The following is a 26,934-nucleotide window of genomic DNA, read 5'->3' on the forward strand; positions in this document are numbered from 1 at the left end:
TTTATTACCGTTGAAATATTGCTACAAATTTTACAGCAACTACAAAAAAAATTTTTATTTGATTATCTGGCATGTTTCTTATATTTTAAAATTATGAAGTATCACAAAAAGAATGTATATTTATGAATTTTTGTTATCAGAGAGAAGTTGGAAATATTTTAAAATTGCAAAACTAGTGAGATATTAGAGAAATTTGTCCATATCTGACGGACCACAAAAAGAAAAAATATTGATTCTCGAGACATTTAAAGTGACTACACCTGTGACTAAAATAGCTGCATGGCTCAATTTTAAAGACATTAAAAATGTTCTAGGATATAAAAATATAGAAACTACAACAACATAATTTCTAATATGGTTATCTTAGAGTAATGGAGGACCGATCAAAGGCGTTTGAAGTGTAAACATGATGCCTGATTTGTTGCATAGTGGATAGTGACATTGACATTGAACGTAGTGAATTCAAGCGCAAAAGAATTTTATTACACAGATCCTTTGAAAATAAAAGAGTAGAGTAGTATCATAGAATGAAATTTTTCTTTATTTTATTTGCTCCATGTTTATTTACGGTTTGCTAGTCTATTAAGATATTAAGTAAATAAGATTACTTAATAAAATATAAACATTAAATTTAGAAGAATATTTCAGTGGATATTCTGTCTTTATTTTAGAATGCCCATGTCATAAATAGATTATGAATTACTTATACATTAATTAGTTTATATTTTTTAAGTTTGATGTTATATTTTGTGTAACACATTTCAATTTCTTCTGTTACTGTTGGAATCTGCAGATTATTTTGAATAATTTTTTTTGAGACAAATCATGGGGCGGATTACAATATTACGTTGGATGTTCGATTGAAATTTTTCTTGGATTGCAATATACGAATTTGAAGAAGCATTCCATAGAAGAATAAGTCTGAATTAATTTCAAGACAGCTTTGTATTGTAGTAATTTGTTTTCAGTTGATATCTCTAATTTTTCTTCGACGATTCAGTACATTTTCCTTCATTTCAATTCTAGTTATGAATTAGTCCTATTTTGTTAATGTGTCCTTCCCATGTAAACCTGCTATCTAGATATATGCCTAAATATTTTACATAGTTGCTTTGTGGAATGTATTTGTCATCGAGTTGAATATGTGGGCAGACATCTTTTTGAAGTTGAATGTCGTATGTATTGATCTGATTTGATTTACTATAGTTGCCTCAAGATTGAAGGTAATTATTTGTGTAATTTTTTTAATGATTCAGACGCTAGTTTTGATGTTGGGTATGATGTTAAAATAACTGTATCGTCTATAAATATTATTCTACTTCAGGAAGAAGTAATCTTAAATTATTATTGTTAATGTTGTATCTCAATGATTATGCCAGAATTATAACTCAAAAATAGATGGTTTTATTCAATTAAGTTACAAACGTCAAACTCAAACGAAAGTTAGCGAAAGACAGACTAGACGCAATCTTCAAGATGTTGATCACATACGTCGATACTCATTTGTTAAGAATTATACATTACATTCCTCCACCTTTTAGAATAGACATATAAACGTCATAGAACATTATAAATCAAGAACTTTTCTAGCTTTAACTACTCTAGTTGAACGTCGTAAAATTGTTAGCTCTGTAACATTGGTTGGAGGTTCTAACACGCGATTACTTGGAATAGCAATATTCGATTTCGGACTACATGCATTTTCTATAATTTGTGATTGATCTCTACTCGCTGCTCTTTCTAAATTGCTCTCACACTCTATCAACTTCTCTCTGTCATTCAAATCATTCTGAGTTACAATAGCAATAGGACTATTACATTTTTCTGGTGTTCTTAAATTATGACTATCGCTCATTGACAAATTACATGCTCGCAATTGATCTACATGACGCTTCCATACTCGTTGATCATCCGTTGTGACATTATAGGTAACCGGACTGACCTGCTTATCAACTTTAACTTTTCGCCAATTACCATTCGCATAGTCTCTCGCCATAACTACTTCTTTCTCATCAAAAGTCACATTCCTGTTACCCTTGAAATATTTTCTTTGCTCTTGTTGTTTGTGATAAACGTTATTTTTTACTTTCTCTTTTAACAAGTCCCATCTTGTACGAAATTTCCTGCCAATTTGCAACTCAGCTGGACTTACACCTGTTGTACAATGTGGAGACGATCGATAATGAAACAAATACTTAGCAAGGGCTTCTTTTCTTGATGAACATTCTTTGTTCAGTATTTTAATCTTAGCCTTAAAAGTTTTCACTGCATTTTCAGCGGCTCCATTACTAGCTGGATGGTAAGGTGCAGTTTTTTTATGTGAAACTCCATTAGAAATCATAAATTCTTCAAACAACTTAGAAGTGAACGTTGGGCCATTGTCTGTAACCAATGTGTTTGGTATTCCCCACGTGGCAAAGTAATCTCTAAAAACATCTATAGTTGTTTCAGTTATAATATTATTCAATTCTCGTATATCAATCCACTTTGAATGACTATCTAGAATAACAATAAACATTTTTCCATCAATTGGACCACAGAAATCTGCGTGTAAACGCTGATTTGCACTTTCTGGCCAACTCCAAACATGTAAAGAAGTTATAGGTGGATTAGTAGCACTAACAAGACACAATTCACATTGTTTACATTTATTCTCAATCTGTAAGTCCATCATTGGCCACCAGATATATGAGCGAGCTAACATTTTCATACGTACAACACCCATGTGTGAACTATGAAGTTCACTTATCATATCTTCTCTGAGAGATGAAGGCACACATACACGATAACCCCACATAACACAACCATTTTCCAATGTTAATTCTTGTTCTTTTCGCTTGTAAGGCAACAATCTATCGTGAACGTTTTTAGGCCAACCATGCAATAAATATTTCTTCACTAAACTCAAAATTAGATCTTTGTCTGTCTCACTGCGAATAGTATCTAATGAAAACGTTCTCACTCCTTCGTTAAAATAATTCAAATACGAATATTCTTCAGTCTCATTGTTGCTATTATTTTGAATAGGAAATCTCGACAAAAAATCAGCGCTCTCATTTTCAACTCCTTTAATGTATCTAATTTCATAATCATACCCAGCTAATATTAAACTCCACCGTTGTACTCTATTCGCGGCCATTGCCGGTAACCCTTTCTTATCTCCAAAAATATATATAAGTGGCTTGTGGTCTGTCTCGAGAATAAAATGCCTACCATATAGATATTGATTAAAAGTTCTTACGCCAAATACCAAAGCGAGAGTCTCCTTATCAAGCTGCGAATAATTCCGCTCGGACGGTGAAAGTGATCTTGACGCAAATGCAATTGGTTTCGTATTGCCATCATGAAAAATATGTGATAATACCGCTCCAACTCCCACAGGTGATGCATCACAGGTAACTTTGACAGGTAACTGCGTATCATAATGTACCAAAACCTGGTGAGAACTCAATTTCGCCTTCGCTTGTTCAAATGCTTGATGACACTCTTCAGTCCATTTCCAACGAACATCTTGTCTGAGTAACCTATATAACGGGCTAACAACGAATGAATAATTTTGAATGAATTTTGAATGATAATTCATCATTCCTAAAAAGACTTGGAGTTCTTTTACATTATTTGGTGGCTCAACTTTTCTTATTGCTTGAACTTTCTTGTCCGAAACATGAATACCTTCGGCATCGATCGTATGACCTAAAAAATCAACCTTTGGTTTTGCAAAAATACATTTACTTTTTCTTACTGTCAACCCTGCATCACTGAATCGCAATAAAACTTCTCTCAATCTAGTATCATGCTCTTGAACATTTTTTCCTATAATCAGAATATCGTCAAAAAATTTTAATACACCAGGAATGCCTTTCAACATTTCTTCAATTTCTCCTTGAAAAATACCAGGTGCTGTAGCTACGCCAAAAACAAGTCTTTTATATTTAAGAAGTCCCTTGTGAGTATTGATTGTTGTTAGTTTTTGCGATTCTTCATCGAGTAAAAATTGTTGATGTGCATTCATCAAATCAAGTTTTGTAAAAATTGTTCCTCCTTTCAGCATTGCTAACAAGTCTTGTGTTCTTGGAATAGGATGCCTATTTACAATTAAATATCGATTCACAGTAATTTTATAGTTTCCGCAAATTCTTACTTGACCATTAGATTTCAATATGGGCACTATTGGTGTTGCCCATTCACTTGACTCAACTTTCTCTGCAACTCCCGACTTAACTAACCTATCAATTTCCATTTCCACTTTTTCTCGCAATGCATACGGCACAGGGTGCGGTTTACAAAATTTCGGTACTGCATTCGGTTTCAATTCCACCTTAAATGTACGCTTATTATACGTTCCTAATTCATCGTTAAATACATTTCCAAATTCTTTAAGAATTTCCGCAAATCTACTCTCACATTCATTGATTGTTTTGATTTCATTCATCTTACATTCAAAGTTCTTAATAATCCCTAGCACCTCCAACCAATCCCTACCTAAAATTGGCTTACTATTACCAGGCAAAACATACAATAGCAAATCATAATCTTTCTCAAAAAACAATATCCTAACTTTAACCAAACCAATCGGTACAATAACATCACCAGAGTAACTTTTAAAAATTCGCTTCGTTTCATTCATTTCCAATCTTTTCAATTATTGTCTACTAAAAAAATAAGAACTTGACATTGCCGTAATTGGTGATCCTGTATCAATTTCAAAAGTATTTGTAACATTTTCAACAACTAAATTAATCTCTAACGGTTTAACTTTCATCTTGTTTTCAAATTCAACTAAGTGATACAGATTGTCTTTCTTCTTCAACGCTATCTACCTCATCAATATAATTCTGTTTCAAATTCGTTCTATTCAAATTATTAGCTCTATTTCCATTTCTATTATTACTATAACCCTGATTATTTGTCCGTCCATTATCATAATTAGCTTGACTATTCAACCGAAAATTACTTGCACTCCGATTATTTAAACCTGACTGTGACTTTGCTACTTTACAAACGATAGCCAAATGACCTACTTCTTGACAATTATTACATTTATAATCGCGATACCTACAAGTTGCTTTTCTATGGTTAGCTTTCCCACAACAATAACATCTATTACCACTACCACTACTATAACTCTGTTGATCGCTTGCGCTCGCTTTATCGCTTTGATACGTATTCTTGTTCTTCTTATCCGTTACATAGTTGACCGTCGTTGAATATGCCGCTGCCATTGATTCTCCCAGCATGCCCTCTGCATCGCGTGTCGCCGTTTCCGTGGATTGAGCCAGTAGCACCGCTGAATCAAACGTCAACGCCTTTTCTTTGAGTAGCTGCTTCTTTGTTGATTTGCATGAAACGCCAAAAATAAACTGGTCTCGCAAATGAGTTTTCAATTCTGTACCAAAATTACAATTCATAGACAATTTTTTCAAATTGGCAACAAACGTTTTAATATCTTCGCCCTCTTTTTGTCGGCATTTTTTGAATGCATAACGCTCGCTTATTTCACTAGGTTCAGGCTTGAGATGATTTTTCAAAGTTTCAGTGAGCGCTGCATAATTTTTACTTGCGGGCTTATCAGGCGTACATAATTCTCTTAATAAAGCATAACCTTTGTTACCCAAAAATTTAATTAGTAAAGGAACCTTCTTTTCATCTTTGACTTCATTAGCCATGAAAAACTGCTCCAATCGCTCTTGCCACAACTCCCAATCTTCCGCCAGATCATACTCAGCAATCGTGTCAATATAAGCTTGGACAGCCATCGTATCATCGACCTTTTTCTCACTCACAGCCTCATTGACAAAAACGGTATTATTGTCCTCTGAATCAGAATCTTCTACATTTCCATTAAATCACCAGTTCATCCCCGTCGCCAATTATTGTATCTCAATGATTATGCCAGAATTATAACTCAAAAATAGATGGTTTTATTCAATTAAGTTACAAACGTCAAACTCAAACGAAAGTTAGCGAAAGACAGACTAGACGCAATCTTCAAGATGTTGATCACATACGTCGATACTCATTTGTTAAGAATTATACATTACAGTTAATTATCAACCTTATTCAATAACATCAAAATCTTGCTATTCTCCGATATATATAGACGTAAACGGGTCTCCAGTTTTGTTCCCTCCCCCCTTCCCCACGAGTTTTGGCCTCTCCCCTCCACACCATATTCTTTTGTATAAGTGTTGAAATTGCATTTTTAGGGTGTTTTTACTGTGTTTTTAAAAAGAAAATTTTAAAAAAATTTTATCTGTTCCCTTCCTAAAAAGAGTAGTCGTTAATTCGTTAACCCCCTATTAGTTATTCCATATTTGTGAGATATAATTCAAACCGAAAATACTTGCACCCCACCGTTGTTTTCGGGATATTCGTCTGTCGCTTTTCAAGAATTTTTTAAGACCCAAACGAAAATGGGAGCCTGAACTGTTTTTTCTTCTTTTTTTAATATGAACTCATTATATCATAAAGATTGATAAATGTCGTTTTTATGTTCATAATTTTCACTCGCGTGCTATCAGTTTTTAAGGGCCATCCCATTATTCAATTACAGAAATAAAATACTAAGAAATTTCTTTTTATATGTAAAACGACGTTTCGCAATTAATTTATTCAGGTTACCAACTGTTAAACAATATATGTTCGATTAATTACACAAATGTATGGAAACATAGTAAGATAAGTAAAATTAATACTATAAATAAGTAAATAGGTACCTAAGGCTTATTGCACTAACATTGTATAATATTTAATATATTTGAGTAATCAATAATTTGAGTAACAGTCAATTTTACAGTAATCTGTATTATTATTTATGTAATAAATTTGTTAATTAGAATATACATTTTGAATTTGTTTGATTATTTGTCAAATCCTATATATTGTTAAAATTAATTGATTGATATCATCCATATATTATTTTATGCTTTGAATTTTTTTTAGTTGATATTACAATGTCAAACGAAGAACGTCCAATCTATAACTCTACTGAGTGTGCTCCCGAAACAATTCTAAACGAACTTAGTGAATCACTAATTGGTGAGGAATTGACCGTGCGGCAAAAAAGGAAGGAATGGGAAAGAGCTGTAGTGGATGAATTAAAGACATTTCATACTGATCAGTTTAAGTTGCAAAATGATTTTAAAACAATTTGTGAAACTATTAACAATTTAAGTAATAAAGTTGATAGATTGACGAATAAAATAGTTGAACAAGATCAAATAATTAAGAATTTAGAATCAAATTTAGAAAAGTCAAAAGAGATTATTTTAAAAGATCTTTGAAAGATAGATGTGAAGATAATTTCAATGATATTATTCGAGCGAAAAATAATGTTACTATGGAAATGAATGAAATATTTTCAGTACTTCGTGAGAATATTGATTAAATTAAGAATAATGATCAATATAGATCTATTGTTAATGAAACTATTATTGAAACAATTAAGCAACCTGCTTTAACGTGTCCAGTTTTTGACGATAGTTATAAATATCGGCCAGTAAAATATTGAAATGATCTCAAACGTTATTTACAAGCAAGTAATTATAATACTGCTCATTTGTTATGTCCGTTATCTCAATCTATGTCGGGGGTAAATTCTTCTTGGTATGACTTAGTACAGCGTGAAATTGAAAATTTTGAAGATTTTGAAATGTTATTTAAAGAAAAATTTTAGAACGCTGAAATACGTAGAAATATTACTCGCGAAATAGAATTTGGAAAATATTTTGGTGGAAAATTATCACGTTATAATTATGCTATACGTAAAATTAATTTAGCATTTGATATAAATGAAAATCTAGATGAAGAAGAATTAATAGATAAATTATCTCGACATTTTGATAGAGATGTACGTTTATTAGTTCAAGCTAGACATATAAAAAAGATATCAGAATTTATTAAAGTCTTATCTTCTTTGGATAATGATGATTATATTAGTTCAAGTCATACTCAAAAAGATAGCAGCGGAGAACAACAAATTCATAGCATAACAATTGAAAATAGTAAGTCGAATAATAAGAACAATAAAGTAAATAAAAATAGAAATATTTCAAAACCGATTTTACAAGATGTACCTAGTACCTCCTCGGGAAACGAATAAATGTTGCTTTTCGGAAATCGGATAAACGCAAGAGCTTGTAACGAGTTGCAACAATAAAATCAAGTAATAATTTATTATCGAAAGAATTATTGACTATTTTTGAAGATCCTAGACGAGAAATTAACGGTGAATTATCAAATAATGATAGTAACAATGGGGGCAGAATCTGTCCTGAAATATTTCTTTTATTAGAAAACATTCCAGTAAAAGCTCTACTTGATTCGGGTAGTGAAGTTTCTGCTATTTCAGAAGAATTTTACAATCAAAACTTAAGTAATTTTAAAGATAAACCTACTCTTCTGATTAGTGGACACGTTATTAAGGTAGCTACAGGCCAAAAATCGGTGAGATTGAAGAAACAAATTTATTTGAATGTAAAATGGGGTAGTCAATATATTGATATTATCTTCATAATTATTCCTAGATTAATAAAAGATTGTATTATCGGTTATGATACTATGAAAAATATAAAGCTTAAACTTGACACATATAAAGCGCAAATTTATTTTGAAATTAATAATACTTTAGAAAACATGAAATATAACAATGCATTTATAGATGAAAGTACATATCAAAGCTTAACTATTCAGTATGATACTGTCTCGGATTTTGGGGATGATCACAAATGATGATTCTGTGAATCTAACTCGAGAGGAAATTGATGAGAAAGTAGATGAAAGCTCTAACCTTACCGATGCTTAAAAAAATAAGATAGCTTCGTTTGTGTACGAATTCAGAGATGTATTTCGTAAAAAATTAGGTTTATTGAAAATATATACTCATAAATTAATTTTAAAAGATAAAGAGCCATATTTTTCAAAACAGTATCCTATACCGTTAAATTATCGAGAAAATGTTCGAATTGCAATCACAGAAATGCTAAGAGATGGCGTTATTCGTCGATCAATTAATAATTATATTAATCCAATTGTTATAAGCATTAAAAAAGACGGATCAGTGCGATTTTATTTAGATGCTCGAAAATTAAATAAAAAATTAGTTAAAGATTATGAAGCCCTACTACATATGGATGATATTTTTCAACATTGTTTCGGAGCAAAATTTATTTCTAGTTTTGATTTGACAAGTAGTTTTTGGCAAATTCCTCTCAATGAAGAAAGTAAAAAATATACAGCATTTATTATCGAAGTTAATACCTACGAATTTAATGTAGTTCCTTTCGGTACATGTACTAGTACAGCAGCTTTAGTAAGAGCTTTAAATCTGTCAATTAGCGATTTAAAACAATTCATTATACCATTTGTGGATAATATACTATGTATTTCTAAAACCTTCCATGAACATATTCATCATTTACGAACACTATTTACATGTTGTCGTAAAGATAATTATACATTGAAATTTTCAAAGTCTAAATTAGTTCAAGAAGAAATTGAATTTTTGGGACATATTATTACTCCACAAGGTATAAAAGCTCAAAAAAATAAATTCGAATTAATTCAAAATTATAAAGCTTCAAAAAATTATACTGAAATATGTAGACCTTTAATGAATTTATTGCAGCAGAGCAGAGGCTATCAATGGTTACCTGAGCATGAAACAGCTTTTAATAATGTGAAAAAAATATTTATTGATACAATTACTTTAAAATTTCCTGATCCCAATAAACCTTACATATTAACTACTGATGCCAGTTATCATACTATAGCCGCTGCTTTGTCACAATTAAATAATGAAGGTGATGAAGAAGGTATAAGATTTATATCTAGAACTCTAAAAGAAGCAGAATTAAATTATTTTACTACTAAAAAAGAACTATTAGCTGTAGCTTGGTCATGTTTAAAATTATAAACGTATCTAAGAGGAGCGAAAGAAATAATTATTCTTACAGATCATGAAGCGTTGAAATTCTTAACTACTTGTAAATTTACGAATGCGAAATTAGTGAGGTGGTGCTTGTTTCTTCAAGACTACAATATTACGTATGAGTATCTACCAGGGGATAAAAATAAAGCCACTGATTTTCTATCTAGACATATCACAGACTGCAGTAACAACTATACGGATGAAATTCAGATTGCTATGCTGATGAAAAAACCTTCACGAGATTTAATTAAATATTTCAAAAATATGAAGTTGTTACAACAAAATGATGGTTTTATACAAAACCTAAGTAATAAAGAAAATTTTGATCATAGATATATAGTTTATAACAATTTAGTATATAGAAAAGTTAAAATTAACAATAAATTATTATTACCGGAAATAATTATTCCAGAATTGATCAAAGAAATACATGAAGTTTATGATCATATTGGAAAAAGAAAAATTACAAAGATGTTACAGGAAAATCTTTATATTTACAAACTTCGTAAAAAAGTAGCTGTAACAATAAATCGTTGCGATTTATGTCAGCACATGAAGTATTATACAAAAAAGACCTGTAAATCCATACCAAGTTTAGCCACTAGAAGATTTATCTTCTCTCCAAACAAGTTCACAATATATGTAAATATTAGAGAAAGTGTGGTAATGATTTTGAGACAAGGAGGGATATAATCAACTTACAATTAGACGGATTTATCCGATCTAAGGAACTTTATCCCTTTCCCTCAATATAAATTTAAAAAAAAAAACAATAATAAAAAGCTCATAGAGAACTGAATCATGAGACTTCTTTCTCATAGATCATTCAGTCTCAAGAGGGGGCTATGTAACGGTCCTATCTATGAGCTAGTTTATTATATCACTGAATCACTGCAACCAGTCTAACGCATCTATCTGTTTATTCAAATCAATACATTAAGCGGCGCTACCTCACAGTTTACTCGATTGTGTATTCATATAAGAGGCCGATTCCATTTCAACTCAGGCAGGTATGTAGCACTCATGTCACCAAATGCTACGAAACTCAAAGGACTTTTTTTAGATATAGAATGAGCCGGAAAACTTTTATTTTTACCTCCATATTGTTAAAATTGCATATTTTATGCACTTGAGAAGTAAGCTATGCATTTTTCGATTTCTAGAAAAATTGTATTTTTATTTTGTAAATCTTTTATATCTCGCTCAATTTTTGAACTTTTTTCACCGCTCCGGTTCCATTTGGTAGCTTTTTACCCCCAATTTAAACCCTTTTTCCAAAAATAAAAAATATGCATAAACAAAAAAGTTTATGCACTTTTTTAAAAAAACAAAAATGCATTTATCTCGAAAACCCCATTTTTTTCTGGACTGAAAAAAATCCACATGATTCTTCGTCCCTCGAGATAACTAATCCCATTATCAGGTATGTGCATACATTTTTTTAAAGACAAAAAAAATAAAAATGAAAAAAAAACTTTTTTTTCAAAAAATACTTAAAATTAGTGTATAAAATGAAATCGTACCACTTTAATTTTCTCGGAGATAGAATTTCTTATTTATAAATTATAGTAATGATACTAGTATATAAGATGGTGCGCTTTTCACCGCAATCTAACCTTTTGTTTTAATCAATTATGAGTGATCACACACATTTCTTTTGTTCTCTCTACGTGCAGTATTTTAAATTGTGATAGTGATTAATCATTTGTGCTGATCCGCGCAGTCAAACATTTTCCAGTCGACATTTCTACTCTATTATCCACAAAAATGAATATCTTTTCTAAAGATCGCATAAAATGCCCAGATATTCTGAATAGACATACGAAAAGCGTATACAGTAGTAGTAGAACTAAGTTTCGACCATTAAAAGAATTGGCAGCATCAATGAAATTGTTATATCATGAAAAAATATTTTTGGAAACTGATAATGTGTGTGGTAACTGTTATGCATTCATCTAAAAAATGTTGGCTAAATTTGATGCAGATGAGGAAAATAGCGATGTTAAAAATGTCGAAAGTGACTCTTCTAGCTCCGATATTAATGAAACAGTATTGAATGATGTAAAATTTGAACCAACTACTCCAGAGGACGTAGATAAAATGAACGAAGATATTTCATTCAATTTTCCACAAATGATGTCACCTTTAAAATTAAAAAGAAACATCAATCAATCCTGTTTAACGTCTTATGTAAACAGGAAAACAAGTGAAATAGTTTCTGCATATTCGGAAGCCACCATTACAAAGTTACGCAAATTATATGATATTGTAGAAACAAAAAACGAGTCTATTTTAAACACCCCACATAACAAAGATTGGATTATGAATTATAAACTAGCTCTGGAAAATTGTTCATCCTATTTGGAAAAAATTCGTCTATTGACACTACTACCGTCTTGTTATTCAAAAAGTGACATACTGCTTCTTTTTCCTGGAGTTACGAAACATATGATTGAAAAGGCAAAAAAACTTGTAACCGAAAAAGGAATTTATACAAAACCAGATGTTTATGTAGGACATTCTGTAGATGAAAATCACGTAAAAATAGCAACTGAATATTTTTTGAATGATGACTTGAATTGCTCAATCCAGAGTCCCAATAAAACGACGTAATATCCGTGAAGATTAATGGTGATAAAGAGAAGAAAGTCAAGCGTTTTATGACTCGGAGCATAAAGGAAACTTACTCATTGTGTAAAAAAGAAAATCCAGATTTAAAGTTAGGAAAATCGAAATTCTACACGCTGAAACCAAAGCATGTCATGACAAATCCTAAGTATGAAGGACTTTTGCCTTTGCATCTATTGCGCCAATTTTGAATTATATTTGAGAGCATTGATTGCGTTTCGAGAAAAGAGTTGTACAGACTTGGACAATGTTCGTAATGAAGTTATATCAGCTTTGTTGTGTTCCGTTCCGAACGAAGCATATCGTTTTCAAGAATGTAAGTCGTGTCCACGGGATAAAGGTATTACTTTAGCATCCTTGAATTTGCAAGATACTGATGCTTCAGAAGAAATTTATTTTGCTCAGTGGGTGAAAGGAGAACTGATAAAAATAGTGGTTACAGTATCTACTTTCATCAAAGAGTTAGCTAAATGTGCTTTATCTACAAGTGTTCACATACACGTTCGTGACATTCAAAGAAATGTTGTCAAAGTAATGAAACAAAAAATCTTGACATCTTCTCGAAATTTACTCATGCACGTTGACTTTGCTGAAAATTGGACAGTTATACTCAATCATGCAGTTCAAGGTAATCATTGGATAAATAAACAAGTTTCTATTTTTACCGTTGTGTGCTACTTTGGTGATGGAGTGAGATGTTTTGCTGTCGTGTCCGAAGACAGTAAGCATGATTCAGCGCACGCTTTATTAGCTATGAATAAAGTTGTTGAATATTTGGAAAACTCTATTGGTACTTTTGAGAGTATAACCGTTTTATCTGATGGAGCTGCTGCCCATTTCAAAAATCGTTTCCAGCTTCATGAACTGAAAAAGTCTTTGTGTAATAAAAATTGGATATTCTTGGCCACAGGGCATGGGAAAGGTGCGGTTGACGGTATAGGTGGATTAGTAAAACACTATGCAACTATCGACAATTTGAAAAGTGATTCAACCAATGTCATTCAAAATGCAAATGGATTTGTTACGACTGTGCAAAATTACACAACAGCTATAAAGTTGATATTGTTAAACAGTAAGCGGTTAGAAGATTTTAGGCAGAAAAAATTGGCGGAATGGAAAAAAGCTAAGAAAGAGGCAGGGATTCAAAAGTGCCACATGTGGAGATGCATTGTCAGCGAGAATGGAAGGGAAAGTTACATCGCTCGTACTGGCAATCATCCCTTTAAAAAACTCAAACATTCTAAAAGCTCGAAAGGACCAAAGGTGCTTGCAGGTAAACTTAGCAACAAAAAACGTGGTAGACAGTCGAAAAAATCATGTAAGAACAAAAAAAAGTAATAAAAAATATTAATACATGATACAACTTCGACTCCGAGTTTTTTTTCATTTTTATTTTTTTTATGTTTTTAAAAAAATGTATGCACATACCTGATAATGGGATTAGTTATCTCGAGGGACGAAGAATCATGTGGATTTTTTTCAGCCCAGAAAAAAATGGGGTTTTCGAGATAAATGCATTTTTTGTTTTTTTAAAAAAGTGCATAAACTTTTTTGTTTATGCATATTTTTTATTTTTGGAAAAAGGGTTTGAATTGGGGGTAAAAAGCTACCAAATGGAACCGGAGCGGTGAAAAAAGTTCAAAAATTGAGCGAGATATAAAAGATTTACAAAATAAAAATACAATTTTTCTAGAAATCGAAAAATGCATAGCTTACTTCTCAAGTGCATAAAATATGCAATTTTAACAATATGGAGGTAAAAATAAAAGTTGTTTCTATATCTAAAAAAAGTCCTTTGAGTTTCGTAGCATTTGGTGACATGAGTGCTACATACCTGCCTGAGTTGAAATGGAATCGGCCAAGAGTCAAATCAAAATAAATAGCGTGACGTCACAAAGTAATAGATATAGATATAGTAATTTTTATTATTAAGAAAAATTTGTTTGTTAGAGATAATTTTAATATAACAAAGTATTTATTATATAGATTTTAGTACGCAGATTTAGAATATAATAACACAAATTGCATTTAATTATTAAATAATAATGAATTTCAATATACAAAGTTGATTTATTTATTACGCTAACAATATGAATTATTAGAAAATGTAACAGGCTGTCGTTTAGTCGATAATCTCCAGAAAGTGCCCTTATTTCAACTAGACGAAGCCTTGTTATCTATGTGCTCAAAGCACAGTAACCTACCTTGCCTCGGAGTGCGCCTGCGCAGAGTCTCTTCGCTGTTCCGAGTTGGGTTCCCCCAACTCGCCACTTGGCGGCGCTGTCGCTCTTACTTGTAGCGCTCGTGCGGCCGCCACCGGAACCTAAGTCATCGACTCGCGTCTATCGATAATCGCAAGATTCGTGCTTCGCAGCCGGCGAATTCGAATCCCCTGAAAATAAACACTGGCGCGACCTCCGGACAAAGGAAAACACAATAACGACTATCGAACTCGAAAATAATGACAAAGATGTACTTTATTTAGGCAATTAATTTACACGGGGAATTGGCCGAGAGACTCACGCGCGCACGCGTGAATGACAACACACGCTGATCGAGAGAGAGAGAAAAAAACCGCGATTACCGCGAACTACCTGCTCGCACGCAATAAACAAATTCTTCGCGCTCGCTGCGCGGATTCGCACGCCAAAATTAACAGAACGATTAACAACGGGAATTAAGGTGCACCTACCGCGATATCGATGAGGATACGGTGGCCAACCGTATCCGAACAACAAGTCGTTACACGCCGCCTCGATGCTCGCTGTGCTGCCTCTCAACTATTGCCGCTGTTGTTGTTGCTGCTACTGGTGCTGCTGCTATTTCTGTTGCTGTTGCTGCTGCTACTGCTGCTGCTGCTGCTGCTAGCACTCACCCACGCAAATTGCAACGTCAATGGCAAACAAACTCGCGAGAAAACTCGGGAAGGATGGTGGTTATATCGGCCGGCGAACAGACTGAGTGGCACAGTCATACTGCCGGTCGGACCCTCCCCTCCCGGTCATTGCCCCTACGCTCTCTCTCTCTCTCGCGAACCGAGCGCGGCTACTCTCGTTTAGCCGCTCGCTAACCTCGCGCGAGTCTACGATTTTCGGTAATCGTTGCAGCCCCCTCCTAGCTTCGAACTACCGGATCGAACTACCCTATTGACTCGCGACCCCAAGGACAGGATTGGGAAAGGAGAGAAACCAACACAATCTATCCTCAATAATATACGCTTTATTTGCCCATCCCGGGCCACCCCCCCCCCCCCCCCCCCACGTCATCTGCCGGAGCCCCCTGGCGCCTTATGTCTTGGGTAGCGCCAGTGCTCCGACTTGTTGGGGCATTTGGACGTGGTCGTGATCCCGGGATGGCCGCAGATGTAGCAGCCCCTGCCCGGTCGTCTGATGAGGCCGGGCTCCGCCCCATGGCCCTGGCTTCCAACTGGTGGTTGGGGCGGCGTGGCTGCTGCTGCCGGGGCGGCGATAAATGTTACGCTGCCCACCGTGGCGGATGTGCGTCCCCCCATGGTTCGCACCACCACGGTAGGGTCGGAAACCGACCCGTCCACGCGGACCATGAACTCCTGTCCGGCGCCGGGGGCCCCCGCGACTCTCTTCGCCTGAGTCTTTGTCGGGGGCTTGGCAGGAGTCCTGGCCGCGTCCCTACCCGTTGATGCCGGTGGTGGTAACACCGCCGGCGGGCCCGCGGCTTCTGGAGACTCCTGCCCCCGGTCAATGCGCAGGAGGGCCTCACCGTAGGCCCTCTGCCGCCGGACTACCGGAGCCCACTCCCCCAGCATTTCCTGTGCGCCACGGAAGTCGAGGAACTCCCCCAGGTGTGCGTGTACCTGGCGCTGGAGTTCCCCGACGAATTCCCAAGCGTTCTCGAGCTCCTGGAGGCCCAACCTCACGTGCCTCCAGGAGTTTTCGAGGCCTACCTGCTGGGAGACTCGTGGGTGGTTGCAGACCCAGTGCTGTTGGCCGCAGGCCTCCCTTGGCCCGGGGCACTGGGTCGAGCTCTCCGTCGTTGACGCGCTCGACCCTTGGGTCTGCATACCCTGGTCCCGCGTGGACTGAGACCGACGACCCTCTTCGGACGGGCCGTCGGTCTGGGTGGACACTTCCCGGGTCGAGGGCTTGGACGTTTGGGCCCTCATACCTTCCCGGAGGAAGTCGTCCACCCGCTGGCGCGAGCGGCCCTCGCGGGCGGCCGTCTCGACCTGGGCCCGGACGAACCTTCGTAGGTCGCCGATCAGCCGATCGGCGCCCGGACCCAATCCCAGGTCGAGCAGCAGCTGGGTGGCCATCTCGAGGGCCTCCTCACTGATGACCAGCTTCCTCTCCATCTGTAAAAGAGAAGAAGTGGGGTCAAGGGATTTCTCAGGCTCAGCCCTTAACCTACCCGTCGCCGTGTGACGCTCGACGCTATTGTTTACGAGGACGTCCCGGTCCCCGACGCTTTCCTCGCGAACATGGCCCATTTGCGGGGGTAGTTGGCAGTACCACTTTCCGCACGTGCTGAGCGGTTCTACGTGGTCTGCCCCTTCCCCTTACCGCATTGCCATCCAGGTCGTCTCCACCTGGTTCCCGAGGTTCGCACGTGGGGTTCTTGCGCGGCCTACCTCGGCCTCGCTTAGCCGGCGCCTCGATCGGTACCTCAGGAGCCGCCGCGGGTTTCTCACGCTCGTTCGCGGGGGCTGCATTCGCGACGCGCTCGCATATCGGATCCTCGCTGGATTCCTCGATCTTCGCTGGCGGGTCGCCTACGCCCTCCTCTTCCTCCAACGGTGCTGAGTCCCCGCCTCCTGGTTCCACGATGTCCTCATCTGAGAATGGACCGAAATAGGGCTTGAGGTCCTTGGCGTGGATCAGCTCGGGCAACTCTTCCTGCTGGTTACCTAGGCGATAGGTATTCGTCCCACATACCTCCTGAATTACGTAGGGACCAGCATACCTCGGCGCCAACTTCGCCGAAACGCCCTGAGCTGCGGATGACAAGATGCGGTTCCGCTTCCACACCCAGTCCCCAACCCTAAAGTCGGCCTGGCGTCTCCTCCGGTTGTAGTAGACCGCCTGACGGGCCGCCTCCTCCCTGGACTTAGAGCCAGCACGTTCCCACAAATTGGGTAACTGGCGCATGTGGTCGCCCCATTCGGTCAGTTCTTGGCCCTCGGAAGTTTCCCGGGCCAACTGATCCTGGGCCCTCCTAAAGGTCGAGGGGGGAGTGGGCTGTCTGCCGAAGACTAGCATGGCCGGGCTGTAACCTGTCGCGCTGTGAGTTGGCCTGTCGTCTGTGGGGTTCGCCTGCGGGTGGTAAACTGGGGTAAGGGCGCGCCGGATGCCGTTCCTCGACAGATAGGCATCGACCTCTTGGTTTTTAAATTCGGTCCCGTTGTCCGAAAGAAAAATCTCTGGCGCCCCAAACCTGGTTACCACCCTCTCGTGCAATTCCCGTACGATGGTCCTTCCGTTGGCCTTACGTACGGGTACGCACTCCACCCACCGAGTGAACAGGTCTAAAAAGACCAAAATGTACTCGAACCCTCTCGAGCTCTTCGGGAAGGGGCCAGTAATGTCACTGGCCACCACCTGCCAGGGTCGCGAGACCTCTCGACGACCCATCAGCCCGCAAGGCGGCCTTTGCTCCGCCTTGCATTGCTGACATACCGGGCAACTCCTCACGTACTCTCTGACCTGATCGTACATCTTTGGCCAGAAATACAGGTGCCTAGCCCGGGAGAACGTTCGTTCTCTCCGCTGGTGTCCCGCTGCTGGCGCATCGTGCACCTCCTCAAGTACTTGATGCCTCTTCTCGGCAGGAACTACTAGCTTCCAGGCTTCCTCGTTGTCGATGGACCCTTCGCTCTCCTCAGCCGGATTGTAGTGATACAATCTCCCTCCCACTACCTTCCAGGTAGGTTGAGGATGTGGATCCTGGCATACTTCCCTATACTTCTGAAGGTACCAGGCATCGGCAGTTTCCGGCTGATGAGTCATGGCACCCACTTCTACCACCCCCTTCCCATAGGCCCTAGATAAAGCGTCTGGCACCACGTTGAGGTCTCCTTTTCGATACTCTATATCGAACACATGGCCTTGTAGTGCTGACGCCCAACGCGCTAGCCTTCCTGTAGGATTCCTCATACTGTGGAGCCACTTAAGGCAACTATGATCGGTGATGACTTTGAAGTGGTGTCCCTCAACATAAGGCCGGAACTTCCCGATGGCCCATACAACTGCCAGGCACTCTCGTTCGGAGACTGTATAGTTTCTTTCCGCACTATTTAAGGAGCGACTGGCGTACTCAATTACGCGCTCCTGTCCATCGACTTCTTGCGTCAATACCGCGCCTATCCCGCTATCGCTCGCGTCCGTTTGTAACACGAACTGCGCGTTGGGATCTGGCGACTGCAAGATCGGTGCCGAGACCATTACGTCTCGCAACCGTTCGAAAGCCTGCTCCTGTTCCTGCTGCCACGCAAACGGGATGCTCTTCTTCGTCAGGCGGTTTATCGGTTCAGCGATGGTTGCGAAGTCGGGTATGAAGCGACGATACCACGACATCATCCCCATGAATCGCTTCACCTGTCTGATCGTCCGTGGTACTGGGTACTCCATAATGGGCTTGATCTTCTCTGGATCTGGCCTTACCCCTTCACGGTTCACTAGGACCCCCAGGTACTTGACTTCCGACTTACAGAAGTGGCTTTTGGTCTTATTCACAGTGAGGCCCGCACCCAGGATTCGTTGTAAAACCAATCCCAGGTGTCGCTTATGCTCCTCAAAAGACGGCGAGATAATAATCACGTCGTCGAGGTACGCAAAAGCGAAAGGATCTAAATCCGGGCCAATCACTCTGTCCATCAACCTCTGGAAGGTCGCGCCGGCGTAAGACAATCCGAAGGGCATTCTCTTAAACTGAAAATGCCCCAGGCCAGGGACTGTGAACGCCGTAATGGGGCGCGACTCCTTTTTAAGAAGTATCTGGTGGTACGCGCTACTCAAGTCCAGTGTCGAGATGAACTTCGCATCCCTGATCCTTCGCAGGATGTCGCTCATGAAGGGTAATGGGTAGGCGTCCGGCTTGGTTACTGCGTTTACCTTCTGGTAATTCACGCAGAACCGATATTTGCCGTCTGCCTTCTTAACCATCACCACTGGACTTGACCACCCGCTGGTTGCTGGTTCAATGACGTCGTTGTCCAGCATGGCCTTGACCAGCGCGTGCATTTCGTCTCGCACCCTGTCGGAGACCGGGTAGTATTTCTGTTTACAGGGTCGAGCGTCTCCGATGTCAATCTCATGCTCGACCCCCACAGCACAGCCTAAACACTCGCCTCCGTCTGGAATTAATCCATCGACGAGGCTAGCCACTTCTTGACGCTGTGCTTCCGTGGCTTCTACCAGGCCTACGGGTGCGAGGCACGACGTACCAGTGACGCTTGCCACTTCCAACGGTACCGCCACTTTGGCTTTCGCCAAGTACAGCTGGTCCGTATCAGGGTTCAGGTTGGCGCTGAATTCCCTCACGAAATTCGCGCCGACGTAGCAGTCATCAGACAGCAGTGGCGTTATAGCGACCCTTACATCTTTCGTGATTCCCCCTACTGTGAAGGGGAAAATCACATGACCCAAGATGGGACATGGGCGACCGTCAGCGAGCTTCGCTTCTCCCGCTCGCGTGACGTCCAGGCCCAGCCCCATGTCTGATGCCAACCTAAGCCCGAGTTGACCCATTACCGTTGATGAGGCCCCGGTGTCGTAGAGTGCCCTTAACTTGTAGGCACCTATCCCCACCTGAAGCCACCATCTGGTCTCATCCTCGGGTCTGTACCTGCGGGGAGCTTTCGCCGTCTCTCTCCCCTCTGTGGACGGGAGGCTTTCACGGCTCTTCTTGCCCTGGGCAGCCGCTACTCGCATCGACGTGCTCTCACCCGCAGGTGTCTGTGTCGCCGGTGTATCCTCCGGAGTGTCAGGTGGTCTCCTGGAGCTTTTGGGTCTGATGGTCTCCTCTCCGACCCATTCAAACCCCTGCTCCACCACCTGAATCCGGCCTCCGTACCCTTCGAGGATACAAAATGCCCGGTTACCCAGATCAGGCATCTGTTCGGTCGTTGTCGCTTCTAACGCCGCTGCACTGCTGGGTCTCGTGGGGTCCGATATCCCTGACGAGACCTTCCTGAACCCTGGGGTCGCTGACAGGCCTTTGCCACGTTCCAGCGACCCGCGATGAGAGGTCACCTTTACTGGGGACGCGGAGGGGACCTCCGTCCTTCGCTTCCCTGCCCGTTTCCCTTGTTGCAATCCGGGCAGTACCTTCTGGTAAAGCCCAGTTTGCCACAAGACGAGCACTTGATCGGTTGGGAGTAATCTATTTTCCTCCGCTGACCCTCTCGTCGCTGGCCAGGAGACCCTGGGGGGTTTTAGTCCTCCCCTTTTCTTGCGGCCGACCCCTCGGCCGCCTGGGAGAGTTAGCCTTCCTCTCCTTAAAGTACCGGTCCATATCGCGTCGCAGGGTCGCGATCTGCGACGACAGATCCTCAATGGGGTCTGTGGCCTGCGTTGCAGCGATTGTGGGCCGTTCCTCGGGTCTCTTGGCCGGGGTTTTAACCGGCGACTCGGGTTGCCGCTGATCCCTACCCCGAGGCTTGTTGGACATGGCCGCCGTACGGGGTCCTGCCCGGGGCGGTGGTGCCTTAGCTGACACCCCCATGTGCTCGGGGTACAACGTGGACGTTGGCTCCAACCTGGTCCTCGGGCGCTCGTCGTCCCGCAAGGCGGTCTCGATTTCGGTCGCCCGGGCGTGGAATTCGTCCACGTTGGAGAACGCATTCCTCCGCAGCTGCATCCGGATGGCGGGTAGGAGATTTGCATACAGCAAATCTAACTGCCTCTGCTCTGGTAACGGCGGACGTAGCTGGGCCAACATGAAGAGGAGGAGGTAGGCGTATTCTCGTACCAGCTCTCCTTTCTCCTGGTACCGGGCTTGGGCCTCTTGCAGCAATCTTTGTTGCTGAAGCTCACTCGACCCAAACCAACGTCGAGCGCCTGCCACGAAGTCGGCGTAATTTCTCCACTTAAGCTTGTTAAGCTCATACCAGGTCCTCGCAACGCCTTCGAGGAGCTCTGATACCGAGCACAAGATTTCGCCGTCTGTTAGCCCAGAACCCGCGCGTAGATCTTCCAATCTTGATAGGAAGGTGTCTACGCACTCTGAAGCCGTGCCAGAGTATCGCAGCTTCCACCCTCTCACAATCTTACCCGCGTCCCGAGTCGCGTAGTACCCCGACGCCGCATTGGCGTCGTACCAGGCGGATCCTTCAGGGATCGCCTGCCCTTCATCCATGTCGGCGTCTCTTGGTCCTCTTCTCGGTGGCTGTTCCGTCATTGAAGGCACCTGCCTTTGGGGAGCCTCTCGAGGTTCGCCAGGGGTCGGTCGCTGGGGTTCCGGGGTACTACCTGGTACCCTTGGGTCGTAGTGGCACGTATATGTGGATTGGAAATCTACGGTCCTCCGGGGCCGCTCTGGTACGACCGTTCGTCGATTGGTGGGGTCCCTGTTTCTCAACTGCTGGACCTCCACCTGCAGAGCGGTCACCTGGTCGCTCCACCGCGCGCATACCTGGTCGTGCCTTTCCAGCATCTCAAGTATGCGGTTGATCCCGACACGGTTGCGCTCGATCTCTTCTTTTAATCGTTCAGTCACGCACCGTTCCTCTTCTTCTTCTTGAGGTTGTAGCTCCTCATTTTCGAAGCGTCGAGCTCTTCGCCTATCCGGCGATCCGGTGGAGCCCTTGTGCTCACTACCGACCCCCTCCGTGGGCCCCTTGACCTCGCCGGTCCCCCCTTCCTCTGCGGGCTCTCGCTCCCCCGTCTCACTCTGACTCTCCTCTTCAAAGTTGTCATAGACTGCGAGAGTCCGCGTCAGGTTGGCCTCCACCACCTCATCCCTGTATAACAGCATGAGTGGGTGGGCGACAAGATCCTCCGCATCAGCTGCTTCTAGCTCTTGTCGCCTTGACTCCAGCCACCTCTCTCGACTCCGTCGCCTGCGTTGTGTGGCCTCCCTATCCAACGCCGCTCCTTGGAAGTCTAGGTCGATATACTCGCCTAGCAACCAATATGCTAATCGAACTGCCTGCATCAGCTTAGGACCATCTGTTCGCAACTCCAGTTGCGTCAGGTACCTGTCCAGCTGTGTCGAAGGCAGTTCCGAAGCCCACCGGGTTATCGCGTCGGCGGTATCCTCCATGACGCTTATGCTGGGGCGTAGGTGACGGTTGAGGTTAATTTCCCTATTCGACCACTACCGCCTCCTATCGCCCAAGGCGCGAGCGGGGTGTTGCGATTTTTATCGCCAACTACCCAATGACGTCTTTATTCACAAGGCAACAATACGCGTGGCTTGTGGGTGTGTGCAGGTATCGCGTACTCTAAGGAAGTACGAACTTCCGCTTCGCAACTACCTGCCTATAGGTGGAGGCTAACTGTTTGTTAGCTCCACCGGGTTAGTTAATCTAACCCTACACACACCCTAATTGCGCGCTCTGCTGGTACTGTCGCTTGGTGACTGACCCCCACTTAATTACTTTAATGTGTAATAAAACACTTAAAAAGCAAAAAGTTAACCCAAAATACAATTAATCACCTTTTATATTCGCGTTAGAGCGACTACGGACGTCTCTTCGACCCCTGGGGTTAGTGTGCTCTCGGCTCACAAAAGCAGGTGTTATTGGGTCGGAGAGGCGTCTTTCCCCTACCGCAGAGCACGTACCGAACGAGCCACGCGTTACTTTACCCGCTCGCACCTTATTACGCACGCGCGCAAACGTCTCTCTCTCGCGCGCGTTGCTCTCTTTTTTCAGGCAATTTCCCTCGTGTATGAGTCCTAATTTAGTTGGGCGCCATGTAACAGGCTGTCGTTTAGTCGATAATCTCCAGAAAGTGCCCTTATTTCAACTAGACGAAGCCTTGTTATCTATGTGCTCAAAGCACAGTAACCTACCTTGCCTCGGAGTGCGCCTGCGCAGAGTCTCTTCGCTGTTCCGAGTTGGGTTCCCCCAACTCGCCACTTGGCGGCGCTGTCGCTCTTACTTGTAGCGCTCGTGCGGCCGCCACCGGAACCTAAGTCATCGACTCGCGTCTATCGATAATCGCAAGATTCGTGCTTCGCAGCCGGCGAATTCGAATCCCCTGAAAATAAACACTGGCGCGACCTCCGGACAAAGGAAAACACAATAACGACTATCGAACTCGAAAATAATGACAAAGATGTACTTTATTTAGGCAATTAATTTACACGGGGAATTGGCCGAGAGACTCACGCGCGCACGCGTGAATGACAACACACGCTGATCGAGAGAGAGAGAAAAAAACCGCGATTACCGCGAACTACCTGCTCGCACGCAATAAACAAATTCTTCGCGCTCGCTGCGCGGATTCGCACGCCAAAATTAACAGAACGATTAACAACGGGAATTAAGGTGCACCTACCGCGATATCGATGAGGATACGGTGGCCAACCGTATCCGAACAACAAGTCGTTACACTCCGCCTCGATGCTCGCTGTGCTGCCTCTCAACTATTGCCGCTGTTGTTGCTGCTACTGGTGCTGCTGCTATTTCTGTTGCTGTTGCTGCTGCTACTGCTGCTGCTGCTGCTGCTAGCACTCACCCACGCAAATCGCAACGTCAATGGCAAACAAACTCGCGAGAAAACTCGGGAAGGATGGAGGTTATATCGGCCGGCGAACAGACTGAGTGGCACAGTCATACTGCCGGTCGGACCCTCCCCTCCCGGTCATTACCCCTACGCTCTCTCTCTCTCTCGCGAACCGAGCGCGGCTACTCTCGTTTAGCCGCTCGCTAACCTCGCGCGAGTCTACGATTTTCGGTAATCGTTGCAAAAAATGTAAATAATCCATATGCAAAATGAATAAGTATAGAACATGAGTAAGAATTGGTTTCATTAATAACAGCTGAATAATAACTGTTATTAGTAAATAAACAATTAATAATTTATTTAAACAATAAGCTGTATATAAAACGAAAGTATTAATTTTATACTTAATAATGATAGCTTTATGATTTAGGAATCTTAGATAATTAATCTAATAATTGCATTATAAGATTAGGAAAAACCGTTACAAATATGAAAAATTAGTTATAATTCAAATGTTATTAACTAATTTAAATATTTATTTTTAGAAAATACTTCCAAAATTAATAAACTATAAAGTTATATAAAAGTTTAACAATTTTCTATTATAAATATTGTAATATCACGTTAATTAACTTTATTAGTTAATAACTTTTGACGACACTATTTGCGATAATTGTATATTGTATAAAATCAACAAATAACAAGTTCTGTAAAGTTTACATGTGTTAAAAACTTGTAACGGAGAATTCCGGCAGTACCCGTCTGGGTTGCTCGCGACCGTCCGCACAAATTATTTATTCGAGGATTCGGGAAGCAAAAGTCGTTCCCATGACTGAATAACGCGTCGAACATAAACACGTTAAACGCACAGATTCGAAGTCGGGATGAGGAGTGATACAGCGGCGAATAAACACAACAGCGGATTAACACACTAGTCATTTAATTGTCAACAATCGATTACAATAAGGCGACCTCGGACTTATATATTACGAGCGGTACAATAACAAACGCGAACGCGAAGGTGAATCGGTGGCTGGTCAGCCGGCCGACTCCCTTGCGAAAACTAAATACTATAACAAATGCCCGACAAACCCTTTTCGCCGATAGACTATCAACGGGTAGCCAGCAGGTCTGCCGTGCTACCAGCCATAAACTGGCGCCCAAACATGCAAGAGAGAGAGACAATAGAAAAACACGGCACCGACCTCGACCTTCAGCCTCTCCGACGGCTAGAGCGCTCCGCAGTATGACGTCACTGGTGTGCTCGTCGCTGACCGTCTTGCTGATGTGTATTGTCGTCGCTATCTTCCTTCTTCTCGTCCTCTCGTTCGTTGATTGTTGTTGCTGTTATCTCTGCCGCCTCTTTGTTGCTCGGTACTTCACCACGTCCGGACTGCCCGCGCGCGCACCCGCGCACCTTGCCAGTTACCCACACGCACCGGTGCTAGGTATACTTCGGGACACGGCTGGGTGCGACCCAGCCTTACGCTCCAATACTCGTCCGCGTACCGGGCTTGTCTCCGAAACGAACGATCGTCGACGAGGTCGCGGGGCCAACTTGGAAAACCGTGACATTTCGGTTTTATCCGCGCGCGCGACTTCCTCTGCTTATAGCTTAGCAGCGAACTTTTCCGCGGCGATCTCCAATTCGAGCGCTCTCTCTCTCTCTCTCTCTCTCTTCTTCTTCTGCGTTATCTGCATCGCTCCAGTCGTCAGCTTAGCCTGTTTTCAGCACCTCGTAAACAAAAGGTCCAAGCATGAGTGTGTGTACCAAACGCACACACTCTCAGCCTGGCGCGGCGCACGGACATTTGCGAGAGCCAAACGGATGAGATCAGCCTAGCCGAGATTCTCCGTTACAAACTTAATATTAATGGTTATTTACTTGTAAATTAAGAAAACTAATTTCTCAAAATTCGCAAATGTCTCTCGAATGTTCGATGTAATATCTCTCCTGCAACAATAAGCGGGAAAATCTGTGTATAAATAGGCCCACCTTTGCACAGGCTAGCATTCACTTCTAGCCTTGCAAGGTGAGCGCATGAGTCTGAATAAACTTGGCTAATACCTAAGTTCTTTCTCTTATTGTAATTAACTGAGTTAAATAGTTTTGTTCCTTCCTTATAATTCGAGCTCGACTTATAGAACATCTCGCGCTTTAAGAAACTTCGGCCGAATTATATCTTACCCAAGAAAGACTTTAGCTCTGCTTATGGGACAATTCGCACCATAAGAAACTAGGGCATTGTCTGACTTTCCCTGAAACATTGTACTTATTTATATATATTTGATTTATTTATTATTATTAGAGTACATTTGATTTAGTTATTTATTTTATAGACAAGTAGAGTAAAATTATTAGAAACAAATTCTTACTCATTAGCTAGATACGAGAGTTCGAATTATTATTATTTATAAGTGATACGAACATCACAATAAATTAATTAGGATTTGACAATTTATGATATGTTTACATTTTTCTTAATTCTTCGAAAAATAGTATGAGAATATAAATTATATTTGTTACAATATCTCTTTCTTTGGACTTTTACTCTTACTAGAAGTCTAAATGCGCGCTTTGCGCGCAGTTATATCGAAATGTTCCAATATAAATTGTTATATTAAAAAACTGTAATTACATTTTATTAATGAAGTATTCATGAAAGTATAGAGTAAGTTATAAATAAATAAAGCCATATAAATAATATAATTGAAAATATTTGTTTTCAGAAA

The 26,934-nt window shown here is 41.3% G+C and overlaps 1 protein-coding gene across 1 annotated transcript in view; it reads left to right on the forward strand.

The window, feature by feature from the left end:
- Positions 1-26,934, forward strand: part of LOC131668536 (homocysteine-responsive endoplasmic reticulum-resident ubiquitin-like domain member 2 protein) — a 306,905-nt gene that overhangs the window by 230,826 nt on the left and 49,145 nt on the right. The window lies entirely within an intron of this gene.

This window comes from Phymastichus coffea, unplaced genomic scaffold, assembly GCF_024137745.1.
Source record: "Phymastichus coffea isolate CEN01 unplaced genomic scaffold, Cenicafe_Pcof_1.1 PCOF00006, whole genome shotgun sequence".
Taxonomy (NCBI): domain Eukaryota; kingdom Metazoa; phylum Arthropoda; class Insecta; order Hymenoptera; family Eulophidae; genus Phymastichus; species Phymastichus coffea.